Raw genomic sequence first — 27,865 nt, 5'->3', positions numbered from 1 at the left:
TTTTATAAAATTAGACTGTTCATCTAAATGTACAGGTATATACCGGATAGCCTGATTTTGTTTTGTTCTACCCATTGAGTACTTACCCACCGCCCGTGTCTCATTTTCAGGTAGAATGCAGTGACGAAACTAGTTCTGTCTATTTCGAAAAACGACTCAAACTTATGTTCTTTTTTTTTAAACAGGACACTCTATATATTATTTTTTATTTTATTTACCTTGTTATGAGCTTTCTAAAATTATAATATAACTATATTTATAAAAAAATATAACTATATTTATTTATTTAGGTACTGCTAAACGGCTCTTATTTTATTTAACTTAATTTTACCAGATAACTTTGCTTTGCATCGTGATATTTTGATAAACTACACGGAAACTGAACTCGTGCTACTTTTAAATAACATGCCAATAACCAACATTTTACGTTCGAATAAATTAGTTGATTGTTTTGATTACCTAATTTAAACCGGCCGACTATGTAATAAAGTTAAATAATGCATTTTTACCCCGTTTATGAAAATAAGTATTTTAGAAAGCCCGTAACAAGGAAAATAAAATAATGTTCAAAATATCGCATAAAAACATATAAGTTTTAATCTATTTAAAAAAAGACAGATTCCAACGAAGAAATAGTTACGACACTGCATTCTACGTGAAAACTGTACGGGAAGACCGTTTTCACCCTTTCGATATGTTATGATATAAAAGGATCGAAAAAATGCAATAATTTCAGGTTCACCCTGTATTTTAGGAAGTAAGAGAGCTGGGACATATCTGTATGTAGCATCTTTAGTTTCATAAAAAGTAACAGCGTAATGTGAAAACCGCATCTTTGTATCTCGACTCATAAACGAGAAACCCTGCAAAACACACGAAAATGGGACACCCTGTACAGACGTACTGCCAAATCAAGAAATTACCTACGAATGAAATCCAAGATCGATTTATATATTTTAGTATTTTAGTATTTTTTGTGTTCGTGATAATTCCTTTGCTACTTCCTCCAAAACCGACAGTACGTGGAAGGAGCGTTTCGAGGAAGTAAACGGACGAAGTAGCGTTTTGACGAAGGAGGAAGGAACACACACTCGCATAAAATCGACATTTTCCCATAGTAAATATATGATTTTTGGACGAAGGGACGCGAGGAAGGAACGAAGTGAAGTAGCGAAGTGTGAGTACGGGGCTTGAGTGTGAATGTCTACAATAGTGTACGCTGGTGTATACGGTTACGAGTTTGTTGAGGGATTGCCGACTAATTTTTTCCTTTTGTTTTTCTATATTCACTATTTAAATTTTTACTTTATTCATACATATGTATACTACGGAAATATGTTACATCAAACTTTGATACCGATGAACCATCATCATTTCCAGGTATGGTGTAGCCTTCATAACATATTTAGGTACTCTTCGTCCTTCTTGCCAGATGTCCTGCTCCCATTGCCACTTGAGGGATTTCATTCTGTGGATGACATCAATTATCTGGGTCTTTTCTCGTATCCACTCTATTCTTCTAGGGCCTTTCTTAGTTATTCTCAGCATATTTCGTTCCATTGAGTGTCGTGCAGTTTTCTTATAATGTCCGTTTTGAAGATCCAGGTTTCGCATGCATAGGTTATGACTGGTAGTACACATTGGTCGAATGTTTTCATCTTTAGATAAAGTGGCAGTCTAGGTTTGAATATGATTGAGTTTCTTCCATAAGTACTCCATGTTAACTTAATTTTTCCGTTGCTTTATGGTGTAGAGATCCCGAGCTGTGTACTAATTCTCCCAAATATTCTTCTACCATTTCCAGTGCTGTGTTTATTACAATGTCTTTTCTGTCTACTAGTTCGTTGTACATTACTTTAGTTTTTGCCAAATTCATTTTGAGGCCTACTGTATTGCTGGCTGTATTTAGTTCGTTAATTTGTGCTTGTAGCTCTTGACTAGTGGCAATTAGGACTATGTCATCATCGAATCTAGATGGTTAAAATATTCTCCATCTATTTTTAATCCTTTGTTGGTCTAGTACAGTTGACGGAAGATTTCTTCTAGCATTGCAGTAAACAGCTTTGGGGATATTGTATCTCCCTATCATACTCCTTATATAATACCAAACCAAACCAAACCAAAAAAAATGGTTTTTTTTAATTTTGAGGACCACTGGATCTTTTCTGGATTTTCTTTCTTGTAAATTGACTCTAATACCTATGTTGCCATATTATCAAGAAATTATGTTTTTTTACTAAAAACTAAAAAAAATCCAAAAAAAAATTTCAAAAAATTTCGAATTTTCATTTTTTTTTTTTCGCGAAAAAAACCTCCTAGGCGTGTTTATGGGGTGGAACTACTACCAGTTAAAATACTTGCACTTATTTCTGGGACACCCTGTATATCATTACTCTTATATCGATGAACCATAAAATAATGTGTACATACATTCAATTAAAAGTACCTCCTATAAATGTCGTACCAAGTGTAATATTTTAGCGACATTTATTTGTGAGGATTAGCTAGGTATGTAAATGATTGCAAAATTATCAAATGAATTAAGGTTTGTTTAGATCTCGTCGTGATTTAGGTCGTTTGGTTGATCATTTTTGCCAGATATTATTTTTTCGTCTTGAAGGAATTCGAAATCTCGTAAACTATTAGTATTGTGTTTGCTTATTCAATGTAAACATGGCGGTTTATTACTGAAATGTGTTAATTTTGTTGGCCAACGTGCTTCAAAAAATATACGAAATAATTCACACATATTCGCATTTCGTATCGCGAATGTTTATCTTATTCGCACAAGACAAGGCTCTGTAATAATTTCTTAGTCTTGTACTTTAAATATATAGTAGTCTAATATAAAATAAATATACCCTTAATAATTAATAATATATTACATAAAGGAAAAGAGAGTTACCGCGTTCTAGTGACCTACATAGTAACACATTTTGAAATATTTAATAACAAGTGCAGTTTTTATTTGTTTAAATTTTATATAATATTTATTTGTTGACACACACACCTAGAAAAATGTGCAATTGTAAATAATAATATTTATTTATCGCCAATTTAGTTGCTAATTGCAATATAAAATTCTTTATTCTCAATTCAATTAGTATTATAAATAATATAACATAAGATACATAGAGAAAGGTGATATTTATTAATAAATGAAAATTGTTTTAAAGTATAGTATAAAAGCGGCAACCAGAAAAACACCTTATAAATAATCAGGAATTCTTCAGATGAATTGTTGAAAGGAAAAGTCTAATTACTCGAGTTCTATATACATATACTATGATAGTTGTAAGAAACGTTTGCAAAAATAATTATACTTTAATTTTTAAGACTCTTCATTTTTCTGTAGCTTTTCAGTGAGGTATTTACAAATTTTCGATAAAAAAAATGCATAGTCATTGTTGTTTAGGAAAAAGCACAAGCAAGGGGGGAGAGGCCAATTAGAGATATACAATGGGGAGGAGTTTCATCAAGAGCTTAGCTGAGTTTGCAGATATGTATATCTTAGGGTGGGATGCAGTGCTGGCTGGCTAAATATTTTTAGTTCATTTTTGTACCACTTAATATCACTTATTATTTCTGTTATAATCACATACTGGATTTTCCAGTATATTATTTTTCCTAGTTTGAAAGTTCTAATATTGATATTTAAGGAACAAAACTAACGGTTTTTAAAGAGAGAAAAAAAATTATGTGGTTTTTAACTCCCAATAGATAAGTTTAACCAAACAATTAATTTTTTAATTATCGACCATTTTTCTGCTCCAATACACAAATCGAGGAGGAGATTTCGTAAATATCAGGTTTCAGCTATCATAAAAAATCTAATATTGGTATTTAAGAAATAAAACTAACGGTTTCTATAGAAAATTTTATGTAGTTTTCAATTCCTAATAGATAAGTTTAACTAAATATTTAGTTTTTTAATTATCGACCATTTTTCTGCTACAATACACTAATCGAGGAGGAGATTTGGTATATATCAGGTTTCAGCTATCATAAAAATTCTAATATTGGTATTTACGAAACAAAACTAACGGTTTCTATAGAGAATTTTATGTAGTTTTCAATTCCGGATAGATAAGTTTAACAAAACATTTAGTTTTTTAATTATCGACCATTTTTCTGCTACAACACACTAATCGAGGAGGAGATTTGGTATATATCAGGTTTCAGCTGTAATAAAAATTCTAATATCGATATTTAAGAAACAAAACTAACGGTTTCTATAGAAAATTTTGTGTAGTTTTCAATTCCTAATCGATAAATTTAACTAAATATTTAGTTTTTTAATTATCGACCATTTTTCTGCTACAATACACTAATCGAGGAGGATATTTGGTATATATCAGGTTTCAGCTATCATAAAAATTCTAATATTGGTATTTAAGAAATAAAATTAACGGTTTCTATAGAAAATTTTATGTAGTTTTCCATTTCTAATAGATAAGTTTAACTAAATATTTAGTTTTTTAATTATCGACCATTTTTCTGCTAGAATACACTAATCATGGAGGAGATTTGGTATATATCAGGTTCCAGCTATCATAAAAATTCTAAGATTATTACTTAAGAAACAAAACTAACGGTTTCTATAGAGAATTTTATGTAGTTTTCAATTCCGAAGAGATAAGTTTAACAAAACAATTAGTTTTTTAATTATCGACCATTTTTCTGCTAGAATACACTAATCATGGAGGAGATTTGGTATATATCAGGTTTCAGCTATCATAAAAATTCTAATATTGGTATTTACGAAACAAAACTAACGGTTTCTATAGAGAATTTTATGTAGTTTTCAATTCCGGATAGATAAGTTTAACAAAACATTTAGTTTTTTAATTATCGACCATTTTTCTGCTACAATACACTAATCGAGGAGGAGATTTCGTAAATATCAGGTTTCAGCTATCATAAAAAATCTAATATTGGTATTTAAGAAATAAAACTAACGGTTTCTATAGAAAATTTTATGTAGTTTTCAATTCCTACTAGATAAGTTTAATTAAATATTTAGTTTTTTAATTATCGACCATTTTTCTGCTACAATATACTAATCGAGGAGGAGATTTGGTATATATCAGGTTTTCAGCTATCATAAAATTCTAATATTGATATTTAAGAAACAAAACTAACGGTTTTTAAAGAGAGAAAAAAAATTATGTAGTTTTTAACTCCCAATAGATAAGTTTAACCAAACAATTAATTTTTTAATTATCGACCATTTTTCTGCTCCTATACACAAATCGAGGAGGAGATTTCGTAAATATCAGGTGTCAGCTATCATAAAAATTCTAATATTCGTATTTAAGAAATAAAACTAACGGTTTCTATAGAAAATTTTATGTAGTTTTCAATCCCTAATAGATCAGTTTAACAAAATATTTAGTTTTTTAATTATCGACCATTTTCCTGCTACAATACACTAATCGAGAAGGAGATTTGGTATATATCAGGTTTCAGCTATCATAAAAATTATAATATTGGTATTTAAGAAACAAAACTAACAGTTTCTATAGAGAATTGTATGTAGTTTTCAATACTGAATAGTTAAGTTTAACAAAATAATGGGTTTTTTAATTATCGACCATTCTGCACCAGAACACTAATCGAGGGCGAGATTTGGTATATATCAGGTTTCAGCTATCACAAGAATTAATATTCGTATTTAAAAAACTAACAGTTTCTATAGATAATGGTATGAAGCTTTCAGTTCTGGACAGATAAGTTTCAAAAAATATCTAGCACTTAATATAAAATGCATAAAATAAAAATATGCTATATGTTTATTTAATTTCATTAAATAACAGTAAATATATTAAAAATGAGATTTCATGTAGGTATGTTACGGAAAATATTTAAAATTTTTCGAAATAAACGGTCAAAAAAAGTGTAGAATCATTGTTGTTTACGAAAAAGCAAGAGAACCAGGGGGAGACCAGCTGCGGATTGCAGCGAGTCATCTTGCCGATGCATTTACCGAACAAAGAATGTAAACAAACCCATCACTGGAGAGAATCGTTCCCCATCAATATACGCAGACCAATCCTGGCAGTTGTTTTCCTTTTTTTCTCTCCTCTTGCTTGTTTTTCCGTCTGATATTTTTACTAATACTGCATAAAACTGCAAGTAATTCAATCCAAATCCGATCGGAATACATATACAGATTTTTATCCTGTCGCAAACAAGAACATTCACCTTCGCCATACAGTCAGCAATTTTCAATAGAAATATATATTCCATTGACAAACAAACAAAGTCTTATTTTTATTTAATTTTTGGTACATTATTTTTATCTAATCCTAAAAATTTTAAATCAGATTCTTCAGAGAGAAGGTATATTCATCTGGATAGCCCTGTTGTATTTTTAATTTTAGAAAGTTATTCTTGGAATTATGTTTGGATGTTCCATAGGGAAAACATAGAAACTAAAAATACATACTACAGAGTTACAAATAGAAATACAAAATATGTTAAGTGTAATTTTATTACTTTTTATTATATTTGTCTTGTCCTTTTTTTAATTTGTTCCAATACAGTTGCATATAAGACACTAGATTTTCAAGGTGTATGTATATACAGAGTGAGTCTTAAATATGTTTAGAGCTGGTAAATGTCGATAAAAGAAACACATATTTTGTCTTTATCGTTTTTGAAACAAGTCAAAAATAACTGATATTTTACTTTGAAAATAAAAAAAAATCTGGGCTTTCTTGTAAATTTAATCTTAATTCCAAAAATGTTTTCAAAAAATTCCACATTTTCATTTTTTTTCGAGAAAAAACCTTATAATAGTGTTTCTGGTTTCGAAATTTTCTACCCCTAAAATATTTGCACATATTTAACACTGACCCTGTATATATACAGCGTAATTAAACATATATATTCATGGCAATATTTTAGGGCTGGTAGATATCGATAATAGAAATATATTTTCTCTTAACCGTTTTTCAAATACGTCCAAAATAACCGAGTTACGTATTTGACTTTGAAAATTTCCAAAAAAGTATTTTTGTTTAAATTTTGAGAACCGCTGGATCTTTTCTGGGTATTCTTTCTTGTAAATTTAATCTACTATGTACCTGTGTTGCCATATTATCAAGACATTATGTGTTTTAACTAAAAACTAAAAAAAATACACATTTTTTTCAAAAAATTCCAAATTTACTTTTTTTTTGCGAAAAAACCTCATAATCGTATCTGTGAGGTCGAAATATACTACCCCTAAAAATATTTGCATTTATTTCAGACTCACCCTGTATACCGTGCTGGCAACTGTTACTTTTGGGTCGGCATTTACATGTGTGGAAGTAAATCGCATAGGGATCTTATTAAGTCGGAGTGAGAGAAATGCGACGGAGTGCTGTTGCGGCGTTGCCGATACGCCTTTCCTTATCAAGTAAAGTAAAATCACGATCGCAAACCGCTTATTTTTAAAAGACTTTTTTTTCAAGAGATAACTAGATAAAATCATTAGACATGTTTCTGAGCATCTGAAATGGAATTATAAGGATATCTTTAAGGTGTCATTTTTTTTATAAAACTCAACTTTTTAACACATAACAGGCCATAACTCAAGAACCACTTTAGATATTGAAACTTTTTTTTATTTTCAAGATCGGATATTATACAATATGTTTACATAAGAACAATTCGATAAGGTTGTTTTTTCCATTCAAAAATTGTAAACAATTCATCCATTTACTTTTAGAGCATAGCAATTTTCAGCAATCGTGTAATTTTTTTATTGATAAAGATTTTCACATACTGTCTACAAAGAAAATACAGCAGAAATATTAACAAAGTTCTTGAAAAAACTACAATCTATTATTTCTAATAGATTTCGAGATATCGATTTTTGAATTCAGAGTTCTAATAGCGCGACCACTATCGAACACCCACTCAGTTCCATTTATTTTTACCAAAAATGCAAGTGTTTCTAGCTTGCACTTAAAAAAATTCAAGCTATAGGGAAAATTACAACGACTCGTTAATAAATAAACAAATCTAGTATCACGAGACGTAATTAAATCGTGAAGCTGAACGCATGACGTACACCTTTCCAGAGAACTTTAAGTACTGATAGAGGTATTGATTGGGTCGATCGGTCAACTGCGACAAATCTGCTATATCCCCTTCCACGTCTCTTAGAGATGTGCACAGTTTCTCGGTTTATTTCATACGTTTGGCAACGTGTTTACTGTCCTCTCTTTGTTCAGTACATTATAAACGCATTGTACTCTTCTTACATACGGAAATCTCGACCCAAGACTAACCTTTGCCAGCCCTTAGTATACATCCTAAAAAATAAAACGTTTTTAAAATATAAATTAATAATTTTTTTCCTATTTGGAAGGTTATGATTTTTTATATTCTACTGTTAAAATACGTGTTATAATTTGACATTTCGAGCACATCCCATTGCAAAGACAAATATGCGATGAAACTGCATATAATAATAATCCAAAACACCATTATCAAACATTATCCCGAAGTGTAAACACAGACCCATTTTCTTTACAAATCATCCCCGCTCTGCGTGCTCTCAATATTAAAATTTCGCTTCACTAATAAACATTCTTCTTGCACCAGACAAACTCGCATATATGTTATATTTGATTAAAACCTACATGCCCGGCGCGGGCTAAAATAAAAATCAACTGACTTCACTTTATTAAAGACTACGAGCAAGAACGGTTTTCTTTTATTTTCTGAAAAATTAATTGCCATATTTTCGGGATATAGCGGCCAGTCAATTCGAAACTTACCGGAAATGCGTAGTATATCGAATTTTCCGGATCAGAATCAATGGCGTTTCGTTATATTTATTCTCCAGGAGCTCACAAAACCCTATTAAATATACAGGGTGGTCCGAACTGTATTCCGGAAACTTGCGCAGCATATTCTGCAGATAAGATAAATAAAATAAGATAAGATAAAATAAAATAAGTAAAAAAGTTAAATGTGGTATAAATGTATGTCCTAAAATGCTTAGTTTCGGAGATACAGGGTGTAGAAGATTTTCTTCAAAATAATTTCTGAAGTAACGTCAATATTTTGATGAAAATTTGTGTCTGGGAGGTTTTTGACATGAGAAATTTGATTTTGTTGTCAATATGATGCCTACTTGTAGAGGGCGTCACCTACATATTATTTAACTGGTTTGAAGAGTAATAACTTTTCGTCCATATCTATATTATTATTACTTTACAAAACAGTTAAGACACATGTAGGTGGCGCCCCCTAGAAATTGGAGTCATATTGACATCAAAATCAAATTTCTAATGTCAAAAAACTCCCAGACACCAAGTTTCATCTATATATTGACGTTGCTTCAGAAATTATTTGGAAAAAGGCGAAATAAAAATGAAACTTCTACACCCTGTATCTTGGAAACTAAGCATTTTAGGACATACATTGATACGAACTTTTTTACTTATTTTTATCAGCAGATTATGCTGCCGAAGTTGTAGCACCTGTACTTGTATATACAGGGTGGTCCCTTCCTTGGTGGTATACATTGCACCTGTATATACAGGGTGATCCGAACTGTATTCCGGAAACTTCGGCAGCATATTCTGGTGATAAAAATAAGTAAAAAAATTCGTATAAACGTATGTCCTAAAATGCTTAGTTTCAGAGATACAGGGTTTCATTTTTATTTCGATTTTTTCTAAATAATTTCTGAAGTAACAATTCATAGGTGTGTTTCTGGAGTCGAACTGTACTTAAAATACTTGCACTTATTTCTGGGACACCCTGTATACTTCATAAGAAGTCTGAAGTTCCTGGAAAATGCATAGTTTCTCCAAAAAGAAAACGTATGTAAGAATGTGTGTTGTAAGAATTTTAATATTTAATAAATTAATTAATTGTTACCCACTACTTCTCAGCTAGCTCCGCCACTGGTAAAACCAGCAATCAAGATTTTTTGCCAGGTTTAATACCGATCAGCATGCCCGCAAGAATCAAATGAAGTTCCTTCGGTGTTGTTTTTTGCTCTAAAATATCCAATCGCCAGTCGGTGGAATTTTTTTCCAAGGCACTTGGATGCGATGAAGAAAGATTAAATATTTAAAATCAATTAAAAGTACGATATACAAGGGCCTCAACTCAGAGCTTACTTTATTATTGATTACCCTTTGCATTCTTTCGCATTGTTTTCAAGTTAAAATATAAGAGACTCTAGTGACCTGTAAAATCGCAATTAAATTTACAAAAAAATCTGCCATACAGGGACGAATTTTAAAAATACCTATCAATGAATGCCTCTCCTTGAATTGCTAATTGAATTCTTTTTACAATTTTATCTTAAAGAAATGCACTTTTTTATTTTTTTTTCTAACTCGAGTATTTTCCAGGGGAGCTATTCGCGCTGTAATTTCACGAAATACAGGAATACGGTCCTGCAAAACCGGGAAATAGTGGTGAGAAGAGGGTTTTAGCCATCAAGCGGGACGATGCTGATTTCTTAACGCTTTTGTCTCCTTTTAGCCTTTTTAAAGAGGATTTAAAAGTGATAATTAAAAACTCTTCGACATTAAAGTGCAGGCGACTTCATTATTTCAAAAATTAACTCTAAATCGATAATAATAAGTGTTTCTTTGTTAGGGCTTCGCCTCGAATAAGACAGTTCTTAATTCCTTTTTCCTTACTATGTAATACTTTTTGTCATAATTTTTCTGGACTCGATTTTCACTTCTTTGTTTTTTTTCTTATTAAATATTTAAGATTATTATTTATGGAAACTATGTTAGTTATTAATCCAGTATAAAATTAATTCAAATTCCTGTCTCAAAAACTCAATTTACTGGAATTTGTTATGATTACTGCGAAGAAAAAAGTAAGACGTTGTTAGCAAAAGCCTGGAAAATGGAATAATGGTGTGTTATTCTTTAATTAAAAGTAAAAATAAATAATGTTCGAAATAAACTAAAAAGATTTACGAAATAAAGTTTACGTTAGAATTATTCCTCGCCTTTAATGTTGTTATTTTCGCAATAACAACATAAAATAAACGGATACGGTTTTATAAATCTTTTTCGATTTATTCATGTAGTGTGAAAGCAGGATTATTAAGTTTAATTTAAACAAAATGTTTTTGATTACACATCCTAAAAAGTTTATGTTAATGTAATCCATCGAAATTAATATGTGTTTACTCTAATTTTATTTGTTTTACATGCATATGTTTTGTTAACGTTTTGTACATTTGTTGGCACACGTTTCAGATTATTAAATAGAATAGAAAATTAAATTTACCCCTAATATTATACTGGAAATAATTATTATTGTGTTTTATTAAGTAAATAAATATGCCCATTGAAATATATAATAGGTAATTATTTTTGGCAAAAAAATTCCTACCATCTACGCGTATTTGCTTTCATTTCCAATTTTCAGCTATTTACAAATGGAGTTATACAAATGATGTAATACCGGGCCTACAGTATTCGACAGGTGATGTATGATTATTCGATTTTTTTATATAATATATATTATATAATTTCAGGGAAATTACAATACAAATGGAAATAATAATTTTTATTCCAAACGATTAAATTTTCTCACTGATATATTTTATACGCCATCCAATCCTTCAAGCTTACAGGGGTGTATCAATATGTAATTAGTCTATAGCTAATTTATACGAGTGTTTTTAGAGTTAGACTTATGGATAATTTAATTATACAGGGAGTCCCAGAAATAAGTGCAATGATTATAATTTATATTATTAAAATTGATGATAATTTCATTATAATTATAATAAAATAAAATGAACAGGTCAGCTAGAATGACTGTCACAGTGGTACCCCAAAAACATAATTTTTAATATTAATTATTTAAAAACTACTGAAGATAAGAGCACCAGTAAAGTAATATTCTGAAAAGTAAACTTTAAAACAAGAGAGGTACATATTCTAAAGCAGAAATTTTAACATTAAATGTTTTTTTTTCGAAAATTAAATATCTTAGTTTACACGATTAAAACACGTAGAACAAGTAGCGTCGTACGACTGTACGCATTCATTAGCTCCCTCTAGTTTACTAAACGAATATTAAACAATACAAACAACCTCTAAAGTATCATCATCCTTTGCTTAACCGGCGGAGTAAATTTTATGCAAATTCCCGTGTAAAATATTTCTACTTTATACGATATTCTTAGATAATACGCGGGTTTGTTTGATGCGAGATTAGTTAGAGAGGTAAAGCAGCAGTAATTCCGTTAAAAAAGATCTAGACGTGATATGGATAAATGCCTTCTTTTTTCCACTATAGTACATATAGAACTAATAATATATACAGGGTGTCCGGAAATTAATGCAACAAAATTTGGTCATAGATTCTTGAAAAAAAAATAGGTGACCCGTATTTTTTATTTTTGGCGAGTGGTCCCCCTTTTCTGATTTACAGCCCCCTGAATTTCGCCCCGAAAAAGATTTTTTTTTAATATCTCAGGGCCCTGTTGGCCGAAAATCACTAAATTTGGTACACGTTGTTTTATCATAAAATGACATTTTTTGATGCTATTAACTTTTTTTTTATTTTCATCAGTGACGTCCCTAACGTATTTAAACTAAATATTATTGAAGAAAAAAAATGGTACGCCACTGTTTTTTTTTAAATAAAATTATTTTTAAAGTCTACATTAAATTTGGAACAAATTTGATATCTTGACCTTTTTTGGTACGACGTACCGTTTTCGCGTAAAAAAATAAAAACCATTTTCATACATGATTTTACAGTAAATTTCAATGGCAAAATTTTTAAAACGGCAAAATTAAGCTAAAAAAATAATTTTTTATTTTCCAAAATCTTGTTTTTATTGTGCGAACCAAAATGTCCAAAAACCTAAATTGCCTTTTTTTAAATTTTGCTGGAAAAAAGTTCAGATTCGTAATCTACGACCTTAAAATAGGGTGTATATTAATAATTACCATTTATATATTCATTAAAGATAAACTGTAGTATATTCATATTATTTTTTGTAAAAAAAGTTATATTTAATTTTTTTTCAGTGCAGACAAAACGTTGTGACTGAACAGATACGACTGACATGTAAAATGTTAAGTGTAGCGGTAGCTTTAGCGCGAGCTGGTTATTATTGTCGACCAAAATTTGTTTGTTTGTTGATACTGTTACTAAAATTAAACACCCACAGACGTACGTTGTCTATGACGGACTCGCCGCAATAGAACAAGCAGCCGCGCCATTATTCAGTTATCTTTTCGAGCTTTTTGTCGTGTAGCAAACGAGAAACGCAGGAAAAAAGAAAAAATAATAGTTTTGTTGATTTTACGGATTTTTCTGTGTATTAATTAACTCTGAAGATTTCTATATTTACCAGCAGGCATGAGCGTCCGTCTCACTCTGTAGCGCGCATGTTTATATTAGTGAAAGCCAGATAGAGATTGATTCTTTGGGTTAATGTGAGAGCCAGCCTGAGAGAAGAAGGCGAAAGATACGTATATGCGCGGCCAAAGAACACTCTATTAATGGCATTTCATTTTTAATAGTTGTTTGTTTTTCCTGTATGCTTCATCTTTGTTCAAACATAGTTAACGTTTAAACAAAAAGAAGAGAAAAAACTAAACCTCGCTAGGAATATTTATATTTCCAAACGAAAGCCGCTTGTATAGATTTAGATAAATATACAAAACAAATGTTTGTTAAATATTTCTTCGAAACCATATTTTCATTGTTTACACAAATTAACCGATGTGTGTTCGTATTTCTTCCCATCACCTGTCATATATATATACGCTGACTTGTCCAGCTCATTCTGTTTTGTTTAAAACGTGCCCATTAGCGGAACATTTTTATTTATAAAGTCTTATTTAATTTGGAAAGATCTGCAACTCGCTGACTCAACCAAAACAACCTGTTTATGTTTCACACAGACGTGGTTTTACTCAAAATTCTACTTATTTATATTAATCCTTCATTTTCTATTGCAAAAATGGTTCAAACCAAACCACCTAGCAATATAAAGAATTTTTTCGTCTATACATTACCTTACGAAACTATCAAAGAAATTATCAGCCGAACAAAAGAAGACGTACTTCCACTAGTCATAGCCTTTATAGACTTTGAGAAGGCTTTCGACTCGACATATAACGAAACAATGTATTGACAGGCCTTATATAGAAACTATCGCCAATAAGAAGCCAAAGAGTAATGATATACAAAACAATCCCCGAGTTCCCAACTGGCAAAGAAGCACGACAGGGAGACGCAATAAACCCCAAAGATGTTTACAGCAACACTAGAAGAAATCTTCCGTTAAGTGGACTGGACCAAAAAAGGATTAAAAATAGATGAAGAATATCTTAACAATCTAAGCCCACGGCCACACAGAAAGCGTTTTAAGCGTTTTGCGTTTTTTGCGTCTCAAGCGCTTTTTGCTATTTTACCGTTTTAAGGGCTTTTGTCGATTTGCGTCCATTAAAAACACGCAAAAGATGCGGCAGGTCTGCAATTTCTATCAAGATGTCATTTAGTAACGTTGCGCGTCGCAAGCTCGTGGATTCCCGGCCCGTCCAACAATCAATCCTGTGAGAAAGAGATAGGCGAGATCGGCGCCATTAGCGTTGAAGAGACGAAGATAAAAGATGCTGGGATTGAATTGTGGACGGGCCGGGGCGTATATTCGGAGACAAACACAATCTACTGCTAGTGCCGGTGGTGTGTGTAAAAATAATAATTATTATTTGCCATTTATTTTACGAATTTTAGTTTATATGTGTATAGTTTTTTATGTTGTAGTGTTTTGGGATATATATTATATAATAGAATAGTATATAAATATTTCTAGTTGCTAATGCAATTTTAGGACATGATTTATGAAACATTTTGGAGTGAAACTTCTTTACGCGCGCTGGGAGTAAACATTCAAGGCCGTGACATACGAGCTAGCGAGACGGCCCTGACACGAGCTAGTTGTAACGAAACGTGTTAACGGCTTAGAAATACGTAGTGACGCGACGTGTATTTGTGAGCAGTCCACGTGTTTATCAAAAATATTGATATTTTAATACAAATTTTGTAAAAGTGAATCAAATTATTACGTGTAAAAACCATTTGTAACACGTAAAAAATTATTTTTATTATTTTACGCGAATAAAACTGATGAATATTTTTTTACGTGTAAAAAACTATTTGTTACACGTAAGACTATTTTGTTACGCGTCAAAAACTTATTGTTTCTGGTAAAAAAACTTATTTACGCAAAAAAAAAAATTTTACGTGTAAAAAACTATTTGTTACACGTAAAAAACTATTTTTTTACGCGTCAAAAACTTATTGTTTCTGGAATAAAAACTTTTTTTACGCATAAAAAACTATTTTTTTACGCGTAAGAAAATATTCCTTTAATTTATTACATTTTCAACATTTCAAACTACATTTTTTCAAACAGTTCCTTCAAATTTTTGAATTTAATAACCTAAGATGGGACTTGATTGGGATGATATTACTATATATATAATAGAGGCTACACCACAATTCGAAATGGTTGAATAAGCTGAAAATAATGATGATGATGATGATATTACGTTTTACCAGTCAGTGTAGCATGTCAGGCAATACGGAAGATTGTCTAGAAAAGTGATGGCAGTTCTCAAGACGCAAAAAGAATTTCATTCTATATTCGTATATTTTAAAGATTTTTAGTAACGCCACTGCAAAAAAAGAACAAAACCATAACGTGCTTGAGGAAGAATTAAAATCCAATCCTGGTGGCATCATAATATATCGATTTGATAGTAATCAGAAACGAATTGTTTATTGAAAAAAAACAGCAATAAATAAAAGTTTCTTATTACTTTTAAAACTTATTACTTTTTAATCAGCGGATGTGATAAATTTTTAAAATATTTCTTATGCTTAGTCACTGTACACGAAAGCGAGTGATATAGCCAAAAAAAATCATGTCATCTGATAAGCGGCAATCGTAGTCCTTCGGCATGGTGCGGGATACGCCACTGGCCGGGACACAAATAAACTTACACTAATTTATTATGGTAAGGCGCTCGCAATATCACACATTATCCTCGATTTCCATGCGTTAGAAAAGGACGGAGTGTCCTATGTAGGTCGAGAATTAAAACAGCGCTTATTAAAAAGCAGTATATAATAAACATCTTTTATCTGAACATCATGTTTATTTGTTTATTATAATATGACGTCAGTTGTTTATTCAACATGACAGAATTAAAAATACGAGAAGGTTAGAGCGTTTCGCTTATTGTTAAATGGTTCAAGCAACTTTTACATGTTATTCAGTTATAAAATTAGGTCTTTGAATTTTCTCGTTGCCCCAACTAAAAAAAAATGTGTATTGAACTGTCTGATTTTATCCATTTCATTAATTACATATATTGATATAATTCATTTTTTTCAATTTGTGCCTTCAGAAGTGTAAAATGAATTAGTTCAAAGGTCATTTAATACAAAAAATTAGCAGATGTTATCTGAAAAATAAAAAATCGTACAGTAAGTATTTCAGTTTCCAGTTGAAAAAGCAATTAAAAAATTTCATTTCCACCTAAATCTTTTGTAATTTTCTTGTTCATTGAATATGTTGTACTAATTACTAACCAAAAAAAAACCTACGTATATTACCCTTGAAAAATCCTCACGTGGATTGAAGAATGATTTTTTCTCCATAGAAAAAAAAATAAGCTAACATTTGATCTATAACAATATTTCTATTGTGCTTCTCAAATATTACAAATAGTTTCAAAATATTTTAGTTAGTTATCAATTTTTAGTTTATAGTTTTTGATATTATCGACTTTCACTGTTATCTAAAAGTGTATAGATTTAAATACAATAATTACAATTTCATATCTTAAAAATAGTTGATTTTTTAGAGTGTTTCAAACATCGAAAACTGGAGCATAAATACGCTAAGTTTGCACATTACCCGAATCATTTTATTTATTAAACAAAAACTATAATGGTCAAACAAGTAATCTAAATGACGAAATAATTGTTTATACATTGTTTATTATAATACAACATGTGTCTGTAAACTTGAACCCATTAACTGAGAAAAAATTAAATAATTCTAGAGTAAAATGTTTTATATTCTGTGGCCAGTAGCGTCGAATAAATAATTTTAATTATCCCTTTAAAAATTGACCGATTTCTCATTAAAAATATTAAATAAATCTATTAAGTGTTTATATTTTATGTCTATGTAATTTCATCATCTTAATGTTAATTTCACTAACCAGTTTATAATAGTTTAACAACAAATAACTCCAAGCTATAATGTAAATTACTGCCTGCTTCTGATGCTGTTATTTTTTCAAAGAAGTAAACAACAATATTGGAATGAAAAAATTGTAATAACCCAGAAAAAAACAATGACAAACAAATTTTTCTGAGCTACTCCACAGAAGGAGGCGATTTTTAACGTGAGTGTTTACGTGAAGTATTATAAGCATTACTCGAAGCATTCTTCTTTGTTCCCCCATCTCAAGATATAGCCGTTCCCCAAGAATTTCAACCAAAGACGATTTAAGACTTTGTTTACTCAAAATTAAAAACCATTCTTCCGTTTTTACTGAAAGACTCGTATTAGATGACATTGGCGTAGATTTTTTTTCTTTCATATAAGTATGTGGGTATATATTTTAATGTTTCTATTAATAGTTCCTTTTATAAAGTAAAAACCAAGGAAAAACTGTTTTTGATTAAAAAATATCACCGAAGAATACACTAGAATAACAAACGGGCATTTTTTCGACTTTTTTCCATTCTTACATATAGTTATGAAAATTTTCAAATTTTGGACATGTCACCGATTTTGATAAAACTACTGATATTTACTAATTAAGAGGTGTAGAATAAGAACATATAGGCCATTGCAGTCCTACGAGAACAAGAATAGATATAGAGGACGTTTTAAGCTTGATCAAAAATAGCTGAAAAAGAAGGGCCCAAAAATGTAATTTTCTCACAAAGTCAAAATATATGAATTTTCACAAGTATATATATTCTGAAGCTACATAAAATTTCCTACAAATGCTGAAATTTTCATAATTTTATGGCTATGATTACTATTTTTCTAAGGCCTTTGAAAATGTGTGAAAAATAGCCAAAAATAGGCATTTTTCAACTTTTTTCGTTACTCATACTCATGAAAATTGGCAATTTTGGTCATGTCACCGATTTTGATAAAACTACTGATATTTACTAATTAAAATGTGTAGAATAAGAAAATTTAGGCCATTGTAGTCCTACGAGAACAGCAATAGATATAGAGGACGTTTTAACCTTCATCAAAAATAGCTGAAAAATAAGGGTCCGAAAAATGAACTTTCTCGCAAAGCCATGATACCTAAGCCTTTGAGGTTTTGTATATTCTGAATCTACATAAAATTTCCTACAAATTCTAAAACTTTCATAATTTTATGACTATGTTTATTATTTTTCTGAGGCCTTTGAAAATGTGTAAAAATTAATTAGCCAAAAATGGGCAAAAAATTAATTTTCTCACGAAGCCAAAGTATATAAGCCTTTAAAGTTGTATATATTCTGAATCTACATAAAATTTTCTACAAATGCTGAAACTTTCATAATTTTATGACTACGTTTACTATTTTTTTGAGGCCTTTGAAAATGTTTAAAAATTAATTAGCCAGAAATGGGCAAAAAATTAATTTTCTCACAAAGCCAAGGTACCTAAGCCTTTAAAGTTGTATATATTCTGAATCTACATAAAATTTCCTACAAATTCTGAAACTTTCATAATTTTATGACTATGTTTATTACTTTTCTGAGGCCTTTGAAAATGTGTAAAAATTAATTAGCCAAAAATGGGCAAAAAATTAATTTTCTCACAAAGCCAAGGTACCTAAGCCTTTAAAGTTGTATATATTCTGAATCTACATAAAATTCCCTACAAATTCTGAAACTTTCATAATTTTATGACTACGTTTACTATTTTTTTGAGGCCTTTGAAAATGTGTAAAAATTAGCCAAAAATGGGCAAAAAATTAATTTTCTCACGAAGCCAAAGTATCTAAGCCTTTAAAGTCGTATATATTCTGAATCTACATAAAATTCCCTACAAATTCTGAAACTTTCATAATTTTATGACTACGTTTACTATTTTTTTGAGGCCTTTGAAATAGTGTAAAAATTAATTAGCCAAAAATGGGCAAAAAATTAATTTTCCCACAAAGCCAAAGTACCTAAGCCGTATAAAGTGTACATAAAATTTACATAAAATTTCCTACAAATCCTGTGAATTTTCATGTAAAAATGAGAAAATGATAGTCAATTTTTCGACTTTTTCCCAAACATGTAGTCATGAAAATTGGTTATCGTTGTCGAAGATGTTACAGTATAGGCACAGTTTAAAGAATATAAAATATATATTTTATATTCTTTAAACTGTGGTATAGGGACTATTGATGGTTTGGCGTAATACATTTATTTGCTACGTAACAAAATATAGTACGAGAATGAGCCTACTAACGACACTGTATATAATTCACTTAAAATTCAAGTACATACGACCGTTTTATTTGTTTACGCATAAAAAACAAAAGGTATTAAGACGTCTGTATGTAGGCTTTTGTCATTGATTCGAAATCTATATCTAAATACGAATTTTTGACGCCGTCATACGCACGAGCCTAATAAATTGTACGGCACATTATTAAAATGTTACATTTTAATTTAAAGCATGTGTAAATACACACACGGGTCTTATCACTGTCGACCTTGAATTGTTTATAAATATTTATCATAAAAGAAACAATACAGCATAAATATATCCTACTTTTCAAATAAAATAATTATACGGTTATCTAACAACATTATCTTTTCGAAATTAACCGGATAATTTAATAATCTTTTTCGATAGAAATTTTATAAAAGTATTATGTTATTTCGTGTTTGATAAAGGCACTTTTACAAATTCATTCAGTTAGATTAATATTATAATGATGAATATATTACGAAAAATTGGCATTATATTTAATGAAAATGACAGTGAAAATCACTGCAACGAGAGGAGTAATGTTTAACAGCTTAAAAATAGTTTTAAATGTACATTGTCGTCTATTTAAACATATTTCGAAAATTGTTTATCTGTTTGAGTTGGGTTTAAGCAAAACCGTTCGATACAGTTTGAACAAGCTCTGCTGTAGGATCTCGGACGATTTTTATACACAAGGTCGTCTAAAACGCTAAGTCCACATTTTGTATATTTGTGCTGTATAAATCAATAATGAATTTATTAATGTTTGTTTGTTGTTACATAAAGTCGATGTCTCCATTTTGGTTGTTGGCTCGGGCTTTTTTAAACATTGTCACAAACTAATATGGATTCGATTCATTGGTAGATAAGCATAAAACATTGTAGCTCTATTTAGTATTGTTTTACATTCATATCACTTAATGCTACGAAAAAAAAACAAAAATGGGTATTTTCCGAGTTTTTTCCATACATATAGTCATGAAAATTGGCGTTTTTCGTCATAGATTTTGTTAAAACTGCTGTTCAAAAAAATATTTTTTTTTCGATTTTTTTTTCGTAGAGTGATCCTTCTAGTATTTATACTACATTTTTTGTCTCTTGTAAAAAAACGCCAAACAAAAATGTTTTTGTCCATCAAGCTATGGCGGCGAATAAAATCTATTATGCTTTAATAATCTAGTTGACGAAAATATTAAATTTTATGTTAGTGCCACAAATTATATTTGACAATAAGCTTCATAGAAAGCTTAAAAAATAATAAATTTTAAATTAATTAACGTTCGGGTTTATTGATGCTCTCTAACGGTCAAACAAAGCACTTTTGTATTAAGGTAAATCATTATTACTCAATAAGTAGTAGTTCTATGACCACGGAATACTGGGACACCCTGTATATTATCATATATAAATGTATGGCTGATACAGTAAATTCCGAAACTAATTGCGGGTGATCAGCGGTCGAAAGTTACAAATTCCGAAAATATCTAATCTCGGACGGCATCGGGGGGACCGGAATCTTTAGAGAAAAGAAAATTTAGCAAGAAAAAAGGGCAATATAAGCCGCCCTTTGGGTTTTAAATCTCTCGGAGAATGCTTTTTCAGTGTTGTCCCGAGCTATCCCAGACTGTCGAACTTATTATGATGCCATTATGGCGTAAACACAAACAAGGGTTACGATATTTACGACTGGAAAACCAAAGGTCCCCCATAAGTAATTGCCTAAGCGGTTTTCCGTCTTTTTTTATACCGTTTTTCTCGTTTTTTGGTTTTATTTTTTCGCAACTACACGTTTCTGATTCTCTGAATACTTTGAAATGCCTTTTTTTGTCATCTTAACAATCGTTCAGAGGTAAGGGTTGGAAGAATTGATTTTTTCACCAAACCAGAGCTTTTAAGTCCTTAAGCGTTAGTATATTTTAAATCTACATGAAATGATCTACAAGTACTGAATTTTTTAAAGTTTTATGACTAGTTATACTATTTTTTAAAGAATTTTGAAAATATAAAAATTTCAGGAACTATTCAAAAATAAGGGTTGAAGAAATCATTTTTTTTACAAAACCTAAACAATAAATCTTTAAAAGTTTATATATGTTCTAAAAGTACATAAAATTCCCTACAAACCCTGAAATGTTCATAACTTTATCACTATTTTTACTATTTTTCTAAGCGCGTTGAAAAGATTCCAAAAAGGCCGACAAATTTTTGACTTTTTTCTATACATGTAGTCATGAAAATTGACGATTTTCATCTTGTCACCGTTTTTGTTAAAACTGCTATTATTTACTAATTAAGAGGTGCAGAATAAGCAAATATAGCCCATTGTAGTCTTACGGGTACGGTTTTAGAAGTAGATAAAGGTTTTTTCATCATCAAAAACTGTGCAAAAACAAGGGTTCAAAAAAATAAGTTTCTAACAAAACCAAAAATATTAAACATTTAAAATTTCCTACAAATCCTGGAATTTCGATTTTTTTACGAAACTATAGCAACTTAAGCTAAATGTTGAAGTACTGTAAATCTACATAAAATTTTCTATAAATACTGAAATTTTCTAAATTTTCGGAGTTCACTTACTGATTACTAATACCATCGAAAACATAATTTAAATAAATAGACAAAAAATTAGTTGACAGCTTATTTTCATTATAATATTTTAAAATTCAGCAAGTTTATGAAGGTGTGACCCTGTCTATCAGTGAAGGAATTGTCTCATATTTTCTTTTTTTTTATTTAAAATAGCGGAAGAATACGAGGACGGTATATCAGTTAGGGTGAATCCCCGGGAAAATAAAATATATGTTTGTTTCCCGACCCTTGGCGCAAAGGAAATTTTAAAGACTGTATATAATTTTAAAGTCGTTTCTTTTATCTTTTTCGGGTTTATATCTGTAAAATATTCCGTATTAACTTTTCCTCTAGGGGAAGTTATGCGCTTTCCCGCCTCGAATTTTCACACTTTGGAAACTTCAGAAATAACGATGTTGTTCTGAATTAAATGGTCTGTTATTTCTCCGTCCGGAAATATACCTTTCCATCGCCAGCTAGATGTCCATAGTTCACCCTTTACGGTCATAGAGATGATTACACGAAAAAATAATGCAAGGGTGACCCAACATTTTTTTTGACTGTATTAAAAATCGAAAATACACTTACACTAAATCGGGAATGTCTGATGGTCGAGGGCCAAGGACTAGTCGCTGCAGGATAGTGACCCTTCGACCAACCTACTGCACTTTCGTAGGGTACTTCGCCTATATGGCCCTAAAAAAATAATTAAAACACAGAATTAGTACAAAAAATCTTACCAAATTCAGAAGATTGTTCTGAGATAGTTTCAGACAAGGTGTCAATTCAAAGAAGGATTCTTTGTTAAAAATAAAGGCTCCGTCTAGAACACTGACTACCTCAAACTTTGTTTACTATCACAATAAAAGATGGCGTGGTATCAGAGCACTTTATCCCATATTTGAAATTCATCCTTAAAAAAATATGAAAGAATATCTTTTCTATAAATATCTTAATAAATACGAACATTTTTTAAACAAACAAATATGTTGTTTACACAAATACTTATCAGTTTCGCCTTGCTTTTTTGAGACTCTTAAATCGCTACATTGTCTGTATTGCGGGACCTATACAGTGTGATCAATTATTTATCAAATTAAAAACTGCCATAATCAGAGTTGACTAATATAATATACACACTTTTGAATAAGTATTTATTTTACAAATTAGTAAAGTAGATTCTTTTTTTACTCTCAAATCTCAATGAGAAGGTTGAATGATAGAAAATATTTAATCAGTTTATTTTTTCTTATCTAGAGATAAACATAGCACGTGTAGGGGTCTCTCAAATAATAATGTTATTTAGAGGAAAAGAAGTTTTTTAATTATATAGCCCCAATTCATCTCTGATTAATTAAATCATCCTAATATTAAGGGATCCTTCGACTATAAAGCAGGGTTCGAAAAAAATCATGATTTTTTTTTAAAAATCAAAAAAATCTGATTTTTTATTTAAATGGCATTTTTTTGATTTAAATCAGATTTTTTTGATTACTGGTTGTTATTATTTGCAATGTTTGAAATTGATTAAAAAATTATTTGTAATGTTTTAAAAAAAATAGTGTTTTATTCGGAGTAAAAATGTACTTTTTGTGCCTCCTTGTAACGTCGGAATAGTTTTACGATGGTCCTTCAAATGTACAGCGTCGTCAAAAAAAAGTATAATTTCTACTCTTAATAAAACAATACACTATTGTTCGGAAATAGTCTTAAGTAGAGAATGAAATTAGTATTATCTAATGTCAAAGTGTAAAGTACTTACTGCAAATAAAATGTCGGTAAAAATTTGGAAACATACCAACGTTTCAAAAAAAAATATATAAAACAACATATTTTCTGACAACTATTATAGATTTTCGGGAATGAAGATATAGTCTATATCAGAAGAATCTAGTTCTGGCACTAGTCGGCGAATGTGTATTCGAAAACCGAATTTTTTATAAATAAATTTTAAAGTAAATTCCTGCGTTTAGCGGTCTTATGGATCCACACGAAATTACTTCAAAAATCGGTTCAACATTTAAATTGATGAATAGATATTTTTATATAGTTTTATAAAATTTACAATTAATTTTCGATTTATTATCTGTTATAGAAATATTTTTTATAGTTTTCTAGGATAGATTTTTATAACTTTTACAGTTATTTTTTGATTTATTATAAAGTTTCAATAAAATTATTTTTTTGATTTAAATCACATGATTAAAATTAAAAAAATCACTTGATTTAAATCATGATTTAAATCATTTTGACCCTGCTATAAAGTAATAGATGCACAATTTTATAGGACCTCTAACACATCTTGAATATTTTTTATTCTATGCCATATTATATGTATTTTAAGCAATGTTACGCCGCTGGTCGTAATTCAAAGTGGCGATTCCAGGATATTCCAGAATATCGGACAAAGCGTATCCCGGACTGAGTCCGGAACTAAACGGGAAGGAACATCGCTATGTTTTATAGCGTAGAAAGGGGGCGTTTACACAAATGAAATTATAATATCTTTTTCGACTAAACGCAATGTCCCGTATAAATTTCCTTTCCGACATTAAACTTATAAAATATAAACCTTCAGCTCTCGGCGTCAGCGCTATTCTTTCGCCTAGTCCTCCACCTTTCTCACAGGCGAAGAGATAAGAAAGATATATATATTTTGGGTTTCTAGTTGCTGACAGCCCCAACAGTTCGCATTTTCTCAATAAAAGTGTTCATTGAATTAACAATCATGTTCATGTATTACCATCACTGTACTAGAGACCCTAAACTCTTATTTTATTATAAATCTATATTAAATTTAGTATATGATTACCAAAATGTTTAAATATTTTTGACTGCCTTTATTTTCTAAAAGCTTTTAACAAATTTAAACCGTTCAGAACAAAAGTCCGAAAAATCGATTTTCTTAGAAAACCAAAGCATTTAAGACTGTAACTGTTTATTTACTCTAAATCTACATCAAATTTTCTATCAGTTCTAAAATTTTCGTAATTTTATAACTGTGTTTACTATTTTTGCAACAGCTGAAGAAAAAAGCCCAAAAATAGTCAATTTTTCGACAATGAAAATTTTTGAATTTCCTCATGTCACGGATTTTGTAGAACCTGCAGTTACTTTTTAATTAAAAAGTGTTGAATAAAGAAAATATAGGCTATTGTAGTCCTACGAGAATAGTAATTGATGTAGGAGACTTTTTAACCTTTATAAAAAATAGCTGAAAAATAAGGGTCTAAAAAATTAATTTTCTCACAAAGCCAAGGTATCTAAGCCTTCAAAGCTGTATATATTCTGAATCTACATAAAATTTTCTACAAATTCTGAAACTTTCATGATTTTATGACTGTGTTTACTATTTTTCTTAGGCCTTTTGATATATGTAAAAAAAGCCAAAAATTAGCTCATGAAAAATTGATGATTTCCGTCATGTCACTGATTTTGTTAAAACTGCTGTTATTTACTGACTAAAAAGTATAGAATAAGAAAATGTAGGCTATTGTAGTCCAACGAGAACAGCAATAGATATTGGAGATATTTTAACCTTTTCAGAAATAGCTGAAAAACAAGGATCCGAAAAATTAACTTTCTCGCAAAGCCAAGAGGTTCTAAGCCTTCAAAACTGTATACAGGGTTGTTCACCACATACGACACGGAGTATTGTAGCTAAACGATGAGATTTTTACAAATTGTAAGTTTGGGGTTCGTTGGAGGACTATTAGAGCTACAATTTAAAAATATTTTTACAAGATACAGAGTGTCCCAAATAAATAAAAAATATCAAAGTTGTATTTTTTTAAATGGAACACCCTGTATATTATTACATTTTTAGTTTCTACGATTAAAATAAAGGTAAATTTGATTAAGGTTTATTATACTTAAACCTTACCGTTTTTTGAAATATTTTCAATTTTGTGAAATTGCAGTAAAATTTTAAAGCTTCATTTCTCCAAGGGTATCAATGTTTTTAATACTAAATATTTAATGAAGTTTATTTATTGATCCGTTATTGTGTTGCAATAATAAAAATAATACTACCTTATACAGAGTGTCTAAACATTTATTTTAAATAATTATTAGCTTCAAACGGCAATAACTTCTTTAATTTAAATAGAATGCCCTGTATATTTTAGGAGAATCAGATGCACAATTAAATTGTTCATCAAATTGTATTATACCATTTTTACCTACCCCTTCAAGTTTTCGTAGAAAATGCATTTTCTTATAATTTAGACCTCATTTATCAATATATCCATGGAATATTGACATTTTAGATTGTTTTAAAGCAACAAATGTACAAAATGTACAGACTAGTAATATTATCGTTTTTAGCAAAACGATAATATTACTAGCCCATTTGTATGTAAATAGAAAACTATTTAAATCTTTATAAAAGAGTATACCATTAATTAAATATAACACCATTATTTCCGCCCATATACTAATAAATAAATGTGGATTTGAGTCAGAAATCAATAAATAAGCATTTATTAAAAAATGAAATATCATTTTTAAGGTGTTACTTTTTATCACACTGTCTAATGCCCATACAAAATTCAGTTTTTTAGTATTTGGAGCAATTATTATTAATCAACGCAAACAGTCAGTTAATGTAGTTTGAATACTGGAATCATATTAATTGGTCCTCTTTAACAAATATTTAAACAGTTTTTTTTTATTTTTTAATAAAATAAATAAGTTATATCGACAATATTAGTATCTGTACTCTTTAAAAATTTGGTACATCTTTAAAAATAATCTAAAATGTCAATAGTCCATGGGTATATTGATAATTAAGTTCTAAATTACAAGAAAATGCATTTTCTACGGCAACTTAAAGAGATAGGTAAAAAATGGTATAATATAATTTGATAGACAATTAAATTGTGCATCTGATTCTCGTAAAATATACAGGGTGTTCCATTTAAATAAAACAAGTTATTGCCGTTTGAAGCTAATAATTATTTAAAATAAATTTTTAGACACTCTGTATAAGGTAGTATTATTTTTATAATTGCAACACAATAACTGATCAGTAAATAAACTTCAGTAAATATTTAGTTTTAAAAACTTTGATACCCTTGGAGAAATGAAGCCTTAAAATTTTTACAGCAATTTCACAAAATTGAAAATATTTCAAAAACGGTAGGTTTAAGTATAATAAATCATAATCAAATTTACCTTTATTTTAATCGTAGAAACTAAAAATGTAATAATATACAGGGTGTTCCATTTAAAAAAATACAACTTTGATATTTTTTACTTATTTGGGACACTCTGTATCTTGTAAAATTACTTTTAAATTGTACCTCTAATAGTCCTTCATCGAACCCAAATCTTACAATTTGTAAAAATCTCATCGTTTAGCTACAATACTCCGTGTCGTATGTGGTGAACAACCCTGTATATTCTGAATCTACATAAAATTTCCTACATATTCTCACATTTTCATAATTTTTTTGTGTATGTTTAATATTTTATCTAAGTGCTTCAAAAACATTAATACAAAATTAATACCATGAATTAGTAAAATGATATTGTTTTCTTCTCGTGTTTTATTTATAAAATAAAAGCTTGCAGCTCTAAGCGTTATTTTTTTAGCTTTTCTTCCTTGTAAGGTGAAAGATAAGAAAGGCCTTGTTGTCTTTTACTCGTTTTTTTATATAACAAACTCCAAACTCTTTTCACTGTTTATGAAGGCGCATTTCTCAGGAACAGGGGATTTGTAGAAATGTTTCAAATTAAACACATCTAGACAGTACGGGCTGTTTATCCTTGAAAGACGCACAAGTACGT

At 29.8% G+C, this 27,865-nt stretch overlaps 1 protein-coding gene across 4 annotated transcripts in view; it reads right to left on the bottom strand.

Annotated features, from left to right (window-relative positions):
• LOC115875041 (forkhead box protein P1-like) overlaps positions 1 to 27,865 on the bottom strand; it is a 146,187-nt gene that overhangs the window by 104,899 nt on the left and 13,423 nt on the right. For all 4 annotated transcript variants that reach the window (XM_030890377.1, XM_030890376.1, XM_030890379.1 and 1 more), the window contains exon 2: positions 22,664 to 22,771. The gene's annotated coding sequence lies outside the window, so the exon portion shown is untranslated. The remainder of the gene's footprint in view (positions 1 to 22,663; positions 22,772 to 27,865) is intronic.

This window comes from Sitophilus oryzae, unplaced genomic scaffold (assembly GCF_002938485.1).
Source record: "Sitophilus oryzae breed Bouriz unplaced genomic scaffold, Soryzae_2.0 scaffold_1318_pilon_pilon, whole genome shotgun sequence".
Classification (NCBI taxonomy): Eukaryota; Metazoa; Arthropoda; class Insecta; order Coleoptera; family Curculionidae; genus Sitophilus; species Sitophilus oryzae.
Note: the sequence above shows the minus strand (reverse complement) of the source record. Positions and strands in the feature narration are given on the sequence as shown.